The sequence below is a fragment of the Delphinapterus leucas genome, chromosome 18 (genome assembly GCF_059928025.1).
Source record: "Delphinapterus leucas isolate spDelLeu-1000000601 "Yukka" chromosome 18, BTC_Dleu_Yukka2, whole genome shotgun sequence".
NCBI classification, from domain to species: Eukaryota; Metazoa; Chordata; class Mammalia; order Artiodactyla; family Monodontidae; genus Delphinapterus; species Delphinapterus leucas.
The window spans coordinates 54,316,801-54,333,184 of NC_143146.1; the positions used below are offsets into that span (position 1 = coordinate 54,316,801).

Here is a 16,384-nt window from a genome sequence, read left to right on the forward strand (position 1 = left end):
TTCCTCCTCCACCTCATAACACAAGGACATTGGGCTCCTGCACCCAAGGCAAAATTAAGCATCACCTACGGTGGTCACAGAGGGCAGTTCCAACCCCACTATTCCTTGTCTGAGTGAAGAAAGCCAACAGGTTTGGTCTGATGGGCCCAGAGGGAGTAAGGCAGGGAGAGAACACAGGACAAAGGGCCTGGAGATGGACTTCAAGCTTCAGCCCTGCTGGTGAGTGAATCCCGGCCCCTCTCTGGGCCTCAGCTTCCTCCAGGTTAAACACAGACCTAGGACTAAATGTCCACGAGTCTCTTTGGCCCCTACAGTTGAGTGGGCTCTGGCCTCTACCTCAGACTTGCAGCTCTTCTCAGAAAAGCAGATGGAGTATGTTTGGCTTTTCAGTATGTGTTTCTTCCACACCCTTCTCCAAAATGTTTTCCTGTGCTAATTTATTTGGCTAAGGAGGTTTGTGGTGAGAGACACCAAACGGGAAGTAGCTGTCATAGCTGCTGTCTGCAGCTTTTGTTTTTTTAAGGCTTTCTCCTGCCCAGCTCACCTTTCTCTGTGTCACTCTGTATTGATTGAAGGGCAGGGGTAAGTGGAAGGGGAAAGGGAAAGGGAAACACATTTTTAGAAAGGAATATTTTCCTTCAAGTTCAAAGTTTACTGAAGGGTAAGGATTATGCACAATGGCAGGATTGGGTGGTTCCTTTCCACCACAGGGCCTTTGCACACACAATTCCCTCTCCCTGGACTGCCTGCTCTTCTCTGTTTTTCTGGTTAATTCTGCTTCTTTAGGAGCAGCTCAAGCATCACTTCCTCAGAAAGCCTTCCTGGTCCCCACTCTAGGTTTGTCCTTGGTGCTATTCTTGTAGCACCTTCTTTAAGTGCACTCATCTTGGTTTGCAATGACATGTTCATTTGGGTGATTTTTTTGGGTTAATTTCTCCCCACTCTCTTGCAAGTGGACCATAAGCTCCACGAACGCAAGGACCATCTCTAGTTTGGCTTGCCATGTATCCCCAGTGCTGGCCATGGTGCCCGGCACATAGTAAGCTCTCAGTTCATATTTGTTGACGGAATGACTGAAACGGCTCACTTCTTCCACAGCCCAGGCAGGCTGGGCATGACACTGTGTCTGGGGTGCTCGTTCACCTGGTTCCCTCTGCTCCCTCGTTGGGCTACCATCCTCTCGCAGGCCTTTTTGCTTTCCCTTCTCTAGGGCCTTGCTCCCATCCTGCCAAAGCAACTGAAAAATGAATCCGGGGCCAAGACTGGTGCTGGGGGCCCATAATAATCCTTTCCCCAGCTACTTATAGTTTACTGGGGGAGAAGAGAGCTCTGAAGACTGAGAGACCTTTGAGGTCAAAAGAAATGAATCTCTAATGGTGGAACTTCAGTTGCCATGACTGGCAGTAAGGGGAAGAGGTGGACTTCCTTGTCACTCCAGGGAGATGTCTGATGCTAGGCTGATCCTGACACAATATTTACCTTTTCCTAGAACTCAAGGCTTCTAAAGTCAGAGAAGTCTTCTGAGCCCCCTGGTGACAGAACATGGTGTCAGCACACCATGGGTGTGTTTGAGTAGATGTATGCATGTGTGCTTGTGTGTGTGCACTTGTATGTATATGTGTGCCTGTTATGCATATGTGTGTGTTATGAATCAGATGGAAGGAGACAAAGATGTGGGCCCTGGTTTTGGAGACCTGGAGGAGGGGGCAGAGCCACAAGAGGGTCTAGTGTAGAGCTGGTAACAGCCTGGTCTGTCTATTGGGCTGGAGTGGCCCTTCTTCCGCTGGGCTTGTCCTTGCTTGTCAACATTTCAAAACAGGATTACCTCTGTAATTGAGTTTTCATGCATCGCATGGGAAGGGACCATTTCCATGTGCTCCCAGGAGGCCTGTGACCTACTGTCCTGGGCTCAGGGCCAGAGACTGTTTTGGAACCAAAAGAGTCATGGCTTGGTTGTGGAGTCTAAGCCAAAGGAAGCCCCTGCCCAGCCAAGAACAGGTCTGGGAGGGGCAGGACCAGAGTGTGACCTCTCGCTTGTCAAGGGTAACTGGAGGGCACGGCGTGGTGAAGAGAGCAGCAGGGTCACTGGGCTTATGGAAGGATTCTGAGTGAGGGGCTACCTGTCTAGGGAAACAGGAGTATGGAGTACGTCCTTGGGAGAACTCGGGTAGACAGAGAGGAACTTGGGAAACAGGATAAATTACGCAGTGAGGTTTTTGGTAGGTGTGTAGACTCAAAGGAAAGGAAACTTAAAAGGACGCAGAGTTCAGGATCATTCTGGAAGGAGGGTTGGCTGCACGTCTCCCAAACAGAAGAGGGGTCTGCATCTGATGCCCTGTCCCAGCTCTGCCCCGATGGGCAGCATTTCCTTGGGCTGAAACACAAAAAGCTCATCCAATCCAGGTGCCTCATTTTATTTTTTTTAAAGATTTTTTGTTGTGGACCATTTTTAAAGTCTTTATTGAATTTGTTACAATATTGCTTCTGTTTTTATGTTTCCGTTTTTTGGCCGCCAGGCATAGAGGGATCTTAGCTCCCTGACCACGAATGGAACCCACACCCCCTCATTGGAAGGGGAAGTCTTAACCACTGGACCGCCAGAGAAGTCCCTAGCTGCCTCATTTTAGACACAAGGAAACTGATGCTGTGGCTGAAGCTTTAAGTGACCAAACATTGTGTCTCCGACAAAAAAGTTTCAGGAAGGTGAAATCAGAGACATGAATGTACCAGGGGGAAAATGAGCTCCCCAAACCCGAAGTATAATTAACCATTATAATCTCAAGTGATTGAGGGCTGATGGGGAGATTAGCTGTGTCCAGAAGGACATTCACTTATCAATTGCTCGCGTGCAGATAAGAGAAGTTGCGTAACGCTAGCAGGCAAGGGAGCCAGCAAGCAGCAGCTGAGGAAAACATTTGGGAGAGAGGTCACCTTGATCTGAGGAAGCCCATTGTGCTTGGAGCTGGTCTTCAGAGAAGTTATGAAACAGGTTAGCGCCACGGCCCCATGGGTACCAGGGCACATGGCAAAATGACATCTGGATCCTTTTGTATTTTTTTTAAATTTATTTATATTTCATTTATGTATTTATTTATTTAGGCTGCATTGGGTCTTCGTTGCTGTGCGTGGGTTTTCTCTAGTTGCGACGAGTGGGGGCTACTCTTCCTTGCCGTGCGCAGGCTCCTCATTGCGGTGGCTTCTCTCGTTGCGGAGCACGGGCTCTAGGGGGTGCCGGCTTCAGTAGTTGTGGCACATGGGCTCAGTAGTTGTGGCTCACAGGCTCTAGAGCGCAGGCTCAGTAGTTGTGGCACACGGGCTTAGTTGCTCCGTGGCATGTGGGATCTTCCTGGACCTGAGATCGAACCCATGTCCCCTGCATTGGCAGGTGGATTCTTAACCACTGAGCCACCAGGGAAGTCCCTGTATTTTTTTAAATTGAAATATAGTTGATTTACAATGTTGTGTTAACTTCTGCTGTACAGCAAAGTGATTCAGTTAGACATACATATATATATATATATATATAAAAATTCTTTTCCATTATGGTTTATCATAGAATATTGAATATAGTTCTCTGTGCTCTACAGTAGGATCTTGTTGTTTATCCATTCTGTATATAATAGTTTGCAACTGCTAACCCCAAATTCCCAATCCATCCCTTTCCTATCCCCTCTCCCCCTTGGCAACCACAAGTCTATTCTGTATGTCTGTGAGTCTGTTTCTGTTTCATAAAAGTTCATCTGTGCCATATTTTAGATTCCTCTAATTTTTAATCTCGTTTGAGAAAGGGAAGAGATTGCTTCTCCTTGACCAGCTGCTGAATGGTGTTTTTAGACTGCACACAACTGTTTGTAATTTGTGATCTGAGATACCACAGTAGTCGCTCTTCCTTTGTGCGAATTCTGCCTTTCAATCCTGCCACATCCTGATATCCAGGATTATTTTCATGTTGTATTAAGTCCCATTTTTAAAGGCAAAACTGTCCCCCCTCGCCCTCCCTGCAAGGAAGAGAAAGAGATAGATACACTAACATATCCGAAAGGTTGGATTAGCTTTTTCTCCTGATCATTAAGACTCTGCACTAGACAATCACTACTTTATCTCTCTTAAGATGATGGGCACCTGGTCCAGGTTTCTTTGCTGAGTCGAGATGGTTGTTTTCTGAATCTCTCGTTGGCTCCACGATCCAAGAGAGACACAGGGAACCTGGGGATGGTCTGAGGGGAGGTGGAGGGGTCGGGAAACACAAGCCCTCATTTCCATTGTCCTGCTTCCCTATAAGACTGAATGGCGCTTGAAGCTGTCACCTCTTTCCATATCACCAGGATGGACAGGGATCCTGGCTAAGTTGGACACACTAATCTGATAGTGAGTGGGCAGGGGGGTTGACACTTTTTCATTTTTAAAGGATAGAGTATCATTTGTCTGAAGGGTATAGGGAAGACCCTTTGTGAAGGATGAAGGTGGGTCCTTGACCTCTTAAGGCTTTTCTGTCCTGCCCCATGGCTGTCCCTCCCAGGTCTCTGGTCCTCCCTGCGGGCCTCCTGAGCTGTTCTACTTTAGGGAACCGAATTCCACTTGCGTGGCTGGGCTGTCCACAGAGCCTGAAGGGCAGGCCCCACCTAAAGTTACCATTTCAGCTGCATCTCATCTGTGCTACAGAGTGAGGTGACTGTCACATGAACTGCACCCTTTCCAGGGATGCACAATGGCCTCTGAGGTCACCCTGGCGTTTCTGAAGTTGAAGACATCCTGTTCTGGGATTTAAATAGATAAGTCTAGCATTTAAGGAGTGTGAAGTAATCTTCAAAGAGGGATGTCTATGTGAATGAGATATTGAGTGAATCCTGGCCAGAACTTTTAAAGAGATGCTCTGAGAGTTCTCCTTATGGCTCGAATTCAGTGCCAGTTATAAGAGCACCACGTGTGAGGCCTTTGACAAGGTGCTGTCATCACATTCTCAGGGCAGCTCCGTGAGGCAGGCGTCATCATCCCCCGTCTGCAGACGAGGGACTGAGGCTTAGGTCCCGGCAGCACACAGAGCGGCAGAGTTGGACCACTTCTAGGTTCACCTGGGTTAAGCTCGTGTTCTTCCTATCACACCAGCTCCCTCGGGAAAAATCTGGGTTAGTTGGCCTCCTGCCCCTCAAGGGTCAGAGGTTGGCCTTCTTGGGACTTTGATCAGGCAGTGATTTCAGAGACTTTGCCCCTCGTCAGTGAAACCCAGTGTTTGTACCAACCTTCCAGCTGGTGCCTGACAATGTCAGGACTGAGGTCAGTGTTGCTATAGTAACATGCGGCTTCCAGAGAAGGGGCTAATGAGTGAAGTTCCAGGCTCCCCTTGCTTCCCAGGCCAGGCCCAGCGAATATGTGGAAAAGAGGGGACAGGAATTACCTGGAGAAGTACATAGAACCAGCTTCTCCAGGAGCCAGCTTGGCAACTGCCCAGCTTGGTTCCCAAGACAGTCAAATTTATTGGGTATGAAATTAATGCCAACTGAAAACCATGGCGGCCTCATTTGCCATCCCGTGGTCCTTTGTGTGTCTAGCGTAGCCCCTGTTTCATACTCTGCTTCGGCCATAACCAGGTGTGCACGACCTGTCTTCTCCACTAGCCCATGAGCCGTTGGAAGGTGTAGGTGATGCCCCCCAACTCCAGGTCCCCCAGGTGCTGGTTTGTGCCTGGTACAGGCTGGACCAAGGCTTGGCTGAACTGAGTTGAAAGGAGTTCGTGTCAGAAGCAGCTAAGAGATGTTTCTTGGGCCTTCTTGGCACGACCTGTGGTTAGAACATGACATTAATAGCTCCCAGTTTTTAAACTAGCTTGGGTAACAGGAATATAGCTGAATTATGAGCTAGGAGAATTAATTCAAATCCTGGCTCTGCTACTTCCTAGTTGGGTGATTTTGAGCAAGTTATTTAATGCATTGGAGTTTAAGTTTCTGGCATAAAGTATGTGTCCTGAATAAGCTGAGACTTATTCAGAGAAATAAATGAGATCACACAGATGAAAACACATGGAGGTCGGCGGACGGATAAATTAGGAGTTTGGGATTGAGAGATACACACTATTATATATAAAATAGATAAACAACAAGGTCCTACTGTGTAGCACAGGGAGCTATATTCAATATCCTATGATAAACCATATGGAAAAGAATCTGAAAAAGAATGTATATTTTATACATATATATATATATAACCGAATCACTGCTATATTGCTATATACCTGAAACTAACACAGCATTGTAAATCAACTATACTTCAATTAAAAGAAAACAGAAAACACTTGTAAATAGTAACTACATGGTAAATAATTTTTGTGCTATTAAAAAAATATAATGAATAAGTCTAGTTATTGTAGTAGGCCAAAGGTTTCATTTTGTTCTTCAGTGTATTTTTTTTTTTTTTTTTTTTTTGCAGTACGCGGGCCTCTCACTGTTGTGGCCTCTCGCCTTGCGGAGCACAGGCTCTGGACACGCAGGCTCAGCGGCCATGGCTCACGGGCCCAGCCGCTCCTGGACCGGGGCACGATCCCGTGTCCCCTGCATCGGCAGGCGGACTCTCAACCACTGCGCCACCAGGGAAGCCCCAGTGTATTCTTAAAGACTCTCTTTCTCTCTCTCTCCTCCAGTCATCACCCAAATCAAAATATAGAACATTTTCAGCAGCCTAAGACACTCTCTTGGGGCCCTTCATAGTCAACAAACTCCCAAAGGCAACTATAGATTGGATTTTCCTGTTCTCTAGTCTTGGAATATTACCTGAAAAGTCTTCATGTTTGGTCTGTCTTTACAATCCCAGAAACACCCGCCACACCCCCACCCCGCCTTTATTCTGTGTGCCCACTGAGTTTTCCCACCCAGGAAGTTACCCCATGAGTTGATGGATGCAAGACCAGCCTCAGGGCCCACAGATTGTGGAGTCCTCCCAGACTGGAAGTGTTCTTCTAGGAAGCCTCCCATGACTTCTCCCCACCCCGCGGGCTAGGTGCACGCACATCCCTCCATCAGCGCACTTCCATAAACTCACACCCATCTGCCTCAGAGTCATTCTCTCTCACCAGCCTATGAGCTTCCTAAGAACACAGATCATTTTCCTATCCACTCCGTATCACTTGGTCCCTGGCACACAGTAGGTGTTTGTGAAACCCAACTGAGTTGTAGAGTTTGGTGTAGGGCAGGGCATCAAATGTGGCAGGTACTGAATTTCTTGCCTGGATCACTTACCTACCAATTCGCAAAACATGACTCCCTGCTATTCCAAGGATATGCAAACGGCTTTCCGATATGTGCATTTACTTATTAATACTTTAAAAGAGAAATGACCAAATGTCAACCACAGAGCCAGCAGCCAGAGTTGCACAACACAGATTGTCAGGGGTGAGAACCTTGGAAACTTGCTCCATGTTTTGGTGCTGAAAAGACAAACAGCCTGGGGGGTGAATTCCTGTGCCAGCAGCATGGGTGGCACAGCGACCCAGCAGCTCCTCAAATGTAAGGAGTAGAAGCATGCCTGGTACTTCTTGGGCTCTGAGCATTTTTTGTTTTGGCCACTCACTGTGCAGCTTGGGGGATCTTAGTTCCTCGACCAGGGATCAAACCCAGGCTCACGGCAGTGAAAGCGCTGAGTCCTAACCACTGGACTGCCAGGGAAGCCCCTCTGTGCATGTTTTGCTGGCACAACTTAGAAGATGTGGTTTGACAGGGAGAGCCGCAAAGCTGGTTCTGTGCTTTCTCCATTTTTTCTGTCCTTTGACCCTGTGTTAACTCACCTGGGGGCTGTTAATTCTGGGGCCTTAGTTCAGTTGCTTGTTACATTTCACGAGGGCCAGGCTCCATGCTCTGTTCTCCATCCTCTTCAATCCATTGTCGACATAAGCACCAGTGTCATATCTTGACCACGTGATCATCACCGGCTTGAAACTTTCATGGCTTCTTATTGTCCTAAGGATAGATTTTTAAAATAACAGCTTTATTAAGATATACTTCACGTACGACAGAGGCCACCCTTTTAAAGAGTAGGATTCCAGGCTTCCCTGGAGGTGCAGTGGTCGAGAGTCTGCCTGCCGATGCAGGGGACACGGGTTCGTGCCCCGATCCGGGAAGATCCCACATGCCGCGGAGCGGCTGGGCCCGTGAGCCATGGCCGCTGAGCCTGCGCGTCTGGAGCCTGTGCTCCGCAACGGGAGAGGCCACGACAGTGAGAGGCCCGCGTACCGCTAAAAAAACAAAAAAAAAAAGAAAGAAAAAAGAGTACGATTCTGTTGTCTTTAGTATATCCACAGAGTTGGGCAACCATTACCACTATCTAATTCCAGAACACTGTCATCTCCCCCCAGAGGAATCCTGTACCCATTAGTCCTCACGCCCCATTCCCCTTTCCTTTGAATCCCTGGCAACCACTAGTCTATTTCTGTCTCTTTGGATTTGTCTTTTCTGCATATTTCATATAAATGGACTCATACAGTATGTGGTCTTTTGTGCCTGGCTTCTTTCACTTAGGTAATGTTTTCAAGGTTCATCCAAGTTGTAGCACGAATCAGTCCTTCATTCCTTTTTATGGCTGAGTACTATTTCATTGTATTGATTTACCACATCTTGTTTATCCATTCATTTATTGGGGGACATTTTGGTCATCTCTACTTTTTGGCTATTATGAACATTCTGTGTGGACATAATTTTCTTTTTTCTTTCCTTTTTTGGGGGAGTCTATACCTAGGAGTGGAATTTCTGAGTTGTGTGGTACTTAAGGATACATTTCAACTCCTTAGCCTGAGGCCAGGGCCCTGCCCATTCCGGGCCCTGCACTCAGGCTCCTGCTATGCCCTGACCCAGACCTCACTCTTCTCTCTGGCCAGAGTAGGCAGATCCAGCTCTCCTAACACACCACGCCCTCATACTTCCTGCCTTTTCACGTGCCATCCACTCCTTGGATGGCCTTTCTCTGACCTCTCCACCTGGGCAACTCCTCCAAGTTTCAGTTCCGGCATCACCGCCAGCTGGGGATTCTACAATGAACAAAGACAAATCCCTGCTCTTATGGAGCTCACGTCAGAGTGGGGGAAAGAGGCAAAATAATATAGCAATGTATGAACCTGCATACACATAGGTAGCTGGCTCCTTACCAAAAGTTTATGCTTTGGGGAATTATTGCTGTCCCAACAGGAAAGAGGATTCCGTGTGGTAGGATTCCCTACCCAGGAGTGGCCACGTGATTAATTCTTGCCAGTGGAATGTGAATAGGATGAATCTGTCGCTTCTGGGAGGGAGCGTTTAAGAAGTGGGCCCAAGAGCCATGGCCGCTGAGCCTGCGCGTCCGGAGCCTGTGCTCCGCAACGGGAGAGGCCACAACAATGAGAGGCCCGCGTACCGCTAAAAAAAAAAAAAAAAAAGTGGGTGGGTTTTCTCCATGATCTTTTCCCTCTGCAGTTAGGGTGCAGGGGACTTTGAGGCCATAAGGAATGACAGGTCCATGAGAAGGAAGGAGCCTGGGTGCCTGAATCGCTGCATGGAAGGAAGCCATAGGCTGACCAGGAACATCGCACTGGGAGTGAGGACTCCACCTGTGTTGTTTTAGGTCATGGAAATGGCTTCATTTTTCTTACACGAAGCATTAGTATTTCCCGTTTTACCTTCTTACTCCTAGTCACACAAATGATCTTTCTCTGAATCTACCCTCCTTAAACAAAGTAGAGCAGGGGATTCATAAACACCCACAAGGTTGTTTAATCATAGCAAGAACTCGAAAAAAGCCTACTTTCATTCCTTCTCCATTTCAGATACCCACAGCCTCTGCCACAGTGCAAACACTCCACACATCTTTATCAAATTGAATCAAGGGTGCTAGGAAATACCACCAGAAACTAACACAACATTGTAAATCAACTATACTTCAATTTAAAAAAACAAACCAAACCAAAAAAAAAAAAAAAAAAGAACCCACAAAAACAAACGACAAAAAAAAGTGAAGTTGTGATGACAGCTAGTATCTTAATCAGTCACATGAAAAAGTTTGTCGATCCACCCAGTGGTGCAGGAGGAAAGCGCTGGTTTGTGCCCTGCGGTGGCATCTAACAGACACCAACAGGTGTTCCTGGCTTGTTGCTGGGTGACTGTTGCTTCATGTTTAAGTTCACTGGCCACAGACACCTGCGTTTTTGCATCTATTGCTCAGACCACAAAAATCCCCGTTGTAACATTTGAGTACCCAGGAGTGGTTAACTCCAAATTGGCCCAAACGCTGTCCTTTTACCTCCGCAATGGGAACCAGTATTTTAAGTGTTCCAAATACTGTAGACACAAGAATCACGGTTTGGGGTTCCTGTTCCTCGGAGTTCACCAGGGTTGAGTGTCTTCCCACTGGAGGTTATGGTTTCCACATCAAGTTATTACAGCTGCACTTGACTGAGCGTGGACCACGTGGCAGGCACAGTTCTAAGCACTTTCATGTTTTATCTCACCATATCCACGATAGTCCTATGAGTTTGCCACTGTTATTGGCCCCATTCTACCCATGAGGAACCTGTGGGGTTAAGCAATTTGCCTAAGGTCACATGGTAGGTGAGAAGAGGAGACAGGTGTCCGTGCAGGTCTGTCTGAGCCTGGAGTCAAATCCTCTTAACAACCATGTTTCAGAGCAGCATGTAGAACTGCTGACTGTTGTGAGCGATGCGAGTATAACGTGGGAATGCAAATCATTACTATGGTGCCTCTCTGGGCCCCAAGCTGTGTGGTTGGATTGGTTCAGAGCCTTTGCTGGAGATTCAGGTCAGCTTTGGAAGTGGGCTTGAAAGGAAGAAAGAGAAAGAGAGGAGAAGGGAGGGGGAGAGAATGGTGGAGAGGGAGAAGGAGAAATTTTCATTAAGCATATTCTAATGGCATTAAGGCATGCTCCTTTTTCTGTTTTAGATAAATGGTGGTCCCCTTGTAATGAGAGAATCCCCAAAGCTCCCATTTAGAAGGAGCCTAGTAGCACGTAGCTCGGGCTTCAGCCTTTAGCCTCCAGGAAAGATTGAAGAAATGATCCTCTAGGCCTGTTTCCTCATCACTTTGATGGGGCTTTGGGGTGCAGGGCAGACTGGATGGCCTTGAGGCTGGCTTACAGGGCTGGAAGAGGGTTTAGTGTCTGATATTCCTGGGACAGAGAAAAGCCAAGGTTTGCATTTCTTCTCTAGGATGGTGTCCATTAACCCGCTGACCCACTGAGGCTGTATCTCTGGCTCCCATCTCTCCTCTGGAGGAGATAGGGATGAGAAATGCTCAAGGACTGAATATTGGGGCTTTGGGGGTTGGGTTTCAACAGAGGTGTTGAAAAAGTAGGAATAGGAACTGTCCATGATTAGATTTTGACTGAAGAATTTACTCTTTTTAAATTAGTTTCCACCTTTCATGTTTGCATTTTCTCTGTTTTTCTTTCTTTCCTGGTTATAGTAGATTGATTTATTGGCTCATTCTTCACTTCTCCCTGATTTCACACCCTTTTCTGTGTGATTCTGTGGTTCCTTCCACTAGAGAGGCAGTGTTTATTTGTTCTTGTCTTTGTGCTTGCCAAGTGACTTGTTTTAGCCAATGGATTGTTAACAGACATACAAGCAAGGACTTGACATGTACTTGCATGGTTGGGCTTATTTTTTCATGCATTTGCCATTGTCATGAGAACATGCCAAGCTAGCCCACTAGTCCTAGGAGGATAAGAGACACATGGAGCAGATTTGGTCTCAACTTGTGGTTTAGAACTGCCCAGTAAGCTCAGCCGGTATCATATTGGCTTCAGCCAATACACACAAGTACATGAGTGAAATGCATGCTTATTATTGTATGCCATTGAAATTCTGCGGTTGTTTGTTATGTAGTGATAGCTGACCGATACATGAGTAGAAGTTCCTTTTGAGGCACTTCTTTGTTATATTTATAAGTAAAAGAATTTTATTTCTTTTGCCTTGGGAGATTGACCTAAGAAAATATTGCTAGGATTTATGTCAGAAAATATTTTGTCTATGTTCTCTTGTAGGAGTTTTATGGTGTCATGTCTTGTATTTAGGTCTTTAAACCAATTTTTTATATATATATCTTTTTTTTTTTTTTTTGGCTATTTTGGGTCTTTGTTGCTGTGTGCAGGCTTTCTCTAAGTTGCGTTGACTGGGGGCTACTCTTTGTTGCAGTGCATGGGCTTCTCATTGCGGTGGCTTCTCCTGTTGCAGAGCACGGGCTCTAGGCGTGCAGGCTTCAGTAGTTGTGGCATGAGGGCTCAGTAGTTGTGGCTTGTGGGCTCTAAAGTGCAGGCTCAGTAGTTGTGGCTCACAGGTTTAGTTGCTCCGTGGCATGTGGGAACTTCCTGGACAAGGGATCTAACCTGTGTCCCCTGCGTTGGCAGGAGGATTCTTAACCACTGCACCACCAGGGAAGTCCCCTTTAAACCATTTTGAGTTTATTTTTCTATCTGGTGTGAGGGAGTGTTCTAATTACTATATATATAAAATAGATAAGCAAAAAGGATTTACTGTATGGCACGGGGAACTATATTCAATATATTTAAATAACCTATAATAGAAAATAATATGAAAAAATATATAACTGAATCACTTTGCCGTACACCTGAAACTAAAGCAATATTGTAAGTCAACTATATTTCAATTAAAAAAAAAAGAATTTTACAAACCTTAGTTAGGATATCTGCTGGAGTCTAAAGTTCCTGAGTCCAGAAGGCCATCTCCAAATTCTGAGAAGGGCTGAGGCAAGTCTAGAAAAAAAGAGTTAGGAGACACTAATCATTCTAGAACAAGAATCTGTTATTATACCTTGAATAAATAGTTCATTGTAAATGAATTATTACATTTTATCTTCAGGTTAAAGCTTTAGAATGTTCAACTCTGATGAGGTAAACTGAGACTGCTTGGGAGGGAATCTTTGGATGTACCTGGAATTTGCACAGTTTGAAATGTGAGACTGTGAGGATACCACGTGACAAGAAAGAACCCCAATGCCTTCAAATCCATCCAATCCTTTAAGGATGGACCATATTTTTAAACATAGCATTTTTGTTCTGATTATGACAGAAATACCCATTTTGGAAAATGCAGAAAGCAATAATGAAGAAAATGAAAGTCAGCTATAATCCTACTACTCAGAGATGATTACAATGAACATTTTGGTGTTTTCCCAGTGACTTTTAAAAATGCATTTTAGGGGCTTCCCTGGTGGCGCAGTGGTTGAGAGTCTGCCTGCCAATGCAGGGGACACAGGTTCGTGCCCCGGTCTGGGAAGATCCCACATGCCGCAGAGAAGCTGGGCCCGTGAGCCATGGCTGCTGAGCCTGCTCGTCCGGAGCCTGTGCTCCGCAACGGGAGAGGCCACAACAGTGAGAGGCCCGCATACCGCAAAAAAAAAAAAAAATCATAAAAATGCATTTTATCTTGACTATTTTTAGTGCCATAACTTTATATCTTAAGGATTTTTTCATGTTGTTAAAGACTCTTGGTAAACATCAATTTCAATGAATGTTGCTATTTCACAGATGGTTATCCTGTTATTTTTGTTACTCCTCCCCTAATGTTAGTAATTTAATTATTTCCAATTTTTTCCAAGTATAAATAATACTTACATAAATATCCTTGTGTGCATTTTTTTTTAGTTTTTATTGTCTTCTTAAAATAGATTCCTAGAAGTGCAAAATGAGTATTTTTAAGAGTCAGGGAATGATTTCTGAAGTTAATTGTACCAATTTATACTCTTACCAGGTATGTGTGAGAATTTTTATTTCACCCTTCCCTAGTATGCTTTGAGGATACTTTAAACATCTTTGCTGTTAAAGTGAATTTTTAAAAAATGGCATTTTGTCTTGGGATTTCCCTGGCAGTCCAGTGGTTAAGACTCTGCGCTTCCAATACAGCGGGCGTGGGTTCGATCCCTGGTGGGGGAACTAAGGTCCCACACGTCACGCCGCGCGCAGCATGGCCAAAAAAGGGAAAAAATGGCATTTTATCTTAATTTGCGTTTCTTTGAAGTCAATGTCTCTACTCCATGTCTGCCCTGGGGTTGCCGAAGAGACTGGAGAAACGCGCACACCCTTGCTGCCTGGTTTCACTTAACGCCATAACTCAAGTGGGCCTTTGGTTTGCCCCGCAATCTGACTCTATTTTCCTTTCTCCTAAACTGCTACTTCACACCTTCTCTTCTTTCTTCCTCCCTCCTCCCTCTCCGCTGGTGACCTCACTCTGTATTTCATTGGGAAAATGACTAGAACTTCCACATGCTCCCGCCACCATCCTGCTTGTATTGGTGCCCGCTTACTCTGCCCTCCTTCCTGTAATTAGACCATCATGGGACCAGCCCCTTTGAGGTTCACTAGATCTACTCCTTTCTTGACCACCTAAGCGCTTCACTCTGGCAATTCTCTCCACTCTGTCCTGCATTATTCCCATTAGCATGCACAAACACGCTCTAATGTCTCCTACCTGAAAAACAAACACAACCAAACTCCAAACCTCCATTCACTCCACGTTTGCCTCCAGCTACCACCTCTTTCTCCTTTAGAGCAAAAGTCCTCAAAAGATTTGTCTCACTGTCTCTGCTTCCTCTCCTCCCATTCTCTCTTGGCCACACTTAAATCAGTCTTCACTGTTTTGCCAAAATTGTCATTGCCAAGGTCACAAATGACCCCCATGTTGCCAGTGGTCAGCGCAACTTCTTGATCTCGGTAGCATTTGAAACAATTGGCCATTCCTGAAGACTTACTTCATCCTGGCTTCTGGGACACCGCTGGTTCTCCTCCTAATGGCTGTTCTCAGTCTCTTTGCTGGTTCTCTGTATCTCCATATCTGAAGGTTGGAGGCCCTGCGGCTTAGCCCTTGGACTTCTCCTCTTTATTCACTTTCATTCCCATTTGATCAACTCAGTTGCATGACTTTAAATGACATCTAATATGCTGATGATTCCAAGATTTATGTCTCTAGGCGGATCCCAGAGTCATGCCCCTAGCTGCCTGCCTGACTTTGCCAATTGGCTATCTAACATTATCTCCAAATTAATCTGTCCAAACAAACTCCTGATTCCATCTTTATCTCAAATATGCCATCTTCCTCAGGCAAACCCCTCCTTGCACTTGTTAACGCCCAAACTTTGGAGTCAGCTTTGATTCTATTCTTTCTTTCACATTCCTGATCCAATCCTTCATGGATGATATTGACTCAGTCTTCAAAATATACCCCATTCACCTCCCACTACCTCCAGCACTTCCACTCTGGTCCAGGTCATCATCTTTTCTCACTTGGATTATTGCAAGTCCTCCCAGTTAATCTCCAAATGTTCAGTCTTTCCCACTTTCCCTTTCTCCCAAAACTATCCTCCACACAGGGGCTGAGTGATCCTTTCAAAGCCAGAGGTAGATCATGTCACTCCTCCCGTCAACACTCATGACTTCCCATTCACCCCACCCAGAGTACCGTCAGGGTCCTGGTCTAGGAGGCCCCACGCGCTCCAGTCCCCGCTATCCTCTGCCCTCATCTCCTCCCGCTTATGCCCCTACTCCCTGTGCTTCAGTCAAATGGGCCTCTTCTGTTCCTTGGACGTGAACCGTGTGCACCCATTTCAGGACCTTTGTGCTCACCGTTCCCTCCATCTGGGGTGTTTTCTTCATCTAGATCAACTAGACGATGGATGTACATGTTCTTGTCAAGGGGACTGCAAGAGAGTCCCGCTGATAGGGGGCATGTACTAAGAACCCACGCCTACCCCATGAGACAAAGACAGCTTTCAACACCTTCTTCTTCCAGAGGGAGCAACGTCAGCTCATGACAGGACCCGACAAGGAGGAACTTTCCTTTTTCTAAAGCCCCACTTCTCCCTCCTCCCTCTCTCCCCACCCACTGACCCAGGAGGGCTCAGAAATGATGGTTAGCAAAATGGTAAGGATGAGTAAGTGGAGTAAAATTGGAAAAAAGATGAGGAAAAGAGAAAAGGTAATTATATCTCCCTTCTGTGCTATAGGCTTTCTGCCTACAGTAAGGCTGAGCTGTGGGGGAAGGCTGGTCATTGGGCTTTTAAAGAAAGTTGGGCTTTGACTATTATAAGGTACTGGGCATTCTAATTTCTCACTGGACGGCCAGAAGAATCCTGAGACCTGCCTGAGTTTTCAGCCAGGGCAGGAGAAAAACTAGCCCAACAGGATGGTTATGAAGGGAGGTCGGTTTATGATTTCGTTCCATGACGCTTGCTCATTCTATGTAACACCAGGCACACAATATGCCATCCACAACGGCTATTAAATTTTCTTCTCTCTGCTAGAGGTTGATTTTTCAACCTGAGCTAAAGTAAGCAGTGAATGTGCTAGTATATTAAAAGTAAAAACACCAGCAATCTAATTAAAGGTGAGTTTTAATTTTCTT

The 16,384-nt window shown here is 45.9% G+C and overlaps 1 long non-coding RNA gene across 4 annotated transcripts in view; it reads right to left on the reverse strand.

Annotated features, from left to right (window-relative positions):
* The window catches only part of LOC149746855 (uncharacterized), a 21,137-nt gene extending 5,267 nt beyond the window's left edge, over nucleotides 1-15,870 (reverse strand). Inside the window, exons 1-5 of one of the 4 annotated variants that reach the window (XR_016388681.1) lie at nucleotides 14,736-15,870; nucleotides 13,603-13,659; nucleotides 12,661-12,741; nucleotides 7,775-7,946; nucleotides 1,915-3,420 (exon numbers count right to left, since the gene is read on the reverse strand). This is a non-coding gene — a long non-coding RNA (uncharacterized LOC149746855). Of the gene's footprint in view, nucleotides 1-1,914; nucleotides 3,421-4,344; nucleotides 5,779-7,774; nucleotides 7,947-12,660; nucleotides 12,742-13,602; nucleotides 13,660-14,735 lie in introns of those variants that run through there. The other 3 variants (XR_016388680.1, XR_016388678.1, XR_016388679.1) reach the window with 3 other exon arrangements.
* Nucleotides 15,871-16,384: the final 514 nt, after the last annotated feature.